Source organism: Hipposideros armiger, unplaced genomic scaffold, assembly GCF_001890085.2.
Source record: "Hipposideros armiger isolate ML-2016 unplaced genomic scaffold, ASM189008v1 scaffold_970, whole genome shotgun sequence".
Classification (NCBI taxonomy): Eukaryota; Metazoa; Chordata; class Mammalia; order Chiroptera; family Hipposideridae; genus Hipposideros; species Hipposideros armiger.
In genome coordinates this window covers 370,422-372,595 of record NW_017732320.1, presented here as the reverse complement: position 1 = coordinate 372,595, position 2,174 = coordinate 370,422, and positions in this window count along the sequence as shown.

The window sequence follows — 2,174 nt, the reverse complement described above, 5'->3', positions numbered from 1 at the left end:
GAGGCCTGAAACACGTTTGATGGGGGACTATTGGAAAACCGTGCGTCCCTGTGAATGACAGAACCCCAGAGATCTAGCCAGCCGGCCTGGGGACTCCGTCCAGACCTGGTCAGAATCTCAACGCTTTTTTACCCCCCCTCCGTTGTATTTCACAAGCGCTTTTCAAAATGTACACACAGAAATGCGCCAAGGCTAAGAATAGCCCCCCCAAAAAAAGAGGAAGTGGTGGGCACAGGGAGGGGAGGGAGAGAGAACCAAGAAATAGAGGTTTTCGGAGTGTCAGCCCTGACTTCACTGCGAAGCTGCCACCACGAAGACGGGACATCGCAGGACAGGTGGGGGCGCTGGCACCACGTGGGGCTCAGCCAGGAGGAAGGGAGACACGGTCAAACCCTGGTCCCCATGGGGGGGGCGGTGGGCAGAAAGTCTCAGCGTGCAGGTGAAGTAACCGAGTTTTCGGACACGCAGGTTGCAGGCTGTCCGGCTCTCCACCTCGGAGAAGGGACTTTTTCTTTCTTTTTTTTTTTTTGACACCAGAATGTAAAAAAAATACTAAAATAACAGAAAGTCTGATCCACGGAGCTGTGCCCGCCAAGAGGGCCCCGGGCACCTTGGCGCTTCCAAACGGAATTGCAGCCTCACAATTCTGGGGGTTTTTTTTGGGGGGGGTACGGGGGAGCCCCGTTTTCCTTTTCATTTATTGTTTAAGTTATCCAAAAACCTTATCATCGGCAGAGCTGTTTCACTGTATTTGGGGACGATTGGGCATCGCTTTGCTATGCACGTCCTAAGATTCATTCACAGAACTGTACTTATTGAGCGCGTCACCCCGTGTCCCCAGCTGTCACCTCCAGGCCTCACGCTGGCCTCACTTAAGAGGCAGGAAGCCGCCCACCCCTCTCCCGTCCCCAGGCAACTGCCATCCACCCTGCAGTTCCTGCAGAGGAGAAAATAAGCCTCTGCAGAAAGGGTTTGTTTTGTTTTGTTTTTTTAAACCAAATACATTGAACCAGGCCCATTCAGAATAAAGACACTTAAACACACATTTCGCCAAACTGTTGGCTGCTGTGTGTGTATGTTTGCCGTCCGGGAGGACCCAGCGCAAACCCCAGACTCCTGTGACGGTTGCTTTAATTAAGCAGAACGCCTCTGAGAGTCAACAGACGCAGGGGAATCAAACAGCCTCCAGGACTCTCCCTCCTCCGACCCAACGCAGCAGCTCCGGGGAGACTGAGNAGCCAGTCGAGGGTTGCAAGTGCGGCCGCGCTGTTGGTGGAAAGGGAATGGTGGCCCATTCCACAGACAACGTTCCCCTGATTATTAGCGTCGCCCCCTCAAGGGGGCTCTTTTCTCATTTTTCCTCACTCCCCCCCCATGTATATACGTCGTGTGTGTAGCATGCACCTTATACGTAAAAAGGGGAAACAGTTTTCACTCCCCGGTCATTAACGTCCCCCGTAGGGACGACGTCACCCCTGTCGAAACGGCCTGTGGAAGCTTTCAAACTTACATCATGTAGGCGTATTTGCATGTAGGCTGACGGATGCGTACTTGTGTAGGAGAACGTTAAATGTTTCCCCACCTTCTTAGGGTCCCCAGCGGGGCCCGAATACTAAAGCGACAAAGACAGACGAACAGATAAAAGCGTACACGTTGATTTAGGGTTAAGTTTTACACGGCACACGAGCCTTTGAAGAAATAGCTAAACCTGCGCGTTTCAGGCGGGGTTTGGTGACGAGCGGGCCGTCGTGGGGGGCTTCATCTGTCTGTGTTGTTTATATATCTATCTATACATTGATCATCTATCTATTGATCAGTTGAGAAAGGAGCTATCACACTAACGAGACAAAATGCGAGCCGATTGGTGAATCTGAGTGACGGATGGCTGAGTCTCTTGCACCATTCCTGCACGTTTTCTGCATGTGAGACAAGATTTCTAACTGCAAAGTGTGTTTAGCACCCCACCTGCCCCATCTTTGAGGCCTTCTCTGATTGTCTGTGGACTTAGCTTCCCCCGCAAACTGCTTTCTGAACATCTGGAGTCCCCCGCCGTGATAGATCACAAGGGTCCCTCGGCCAGCGGTTGAGGCTCCGAGCCTGGGGCCTCGTGGAAACCCTGCTGTCCGGCCCTGACCGTCCGTACAGCGAGTCGCCTCAGGCCTGAGGTGGGACAA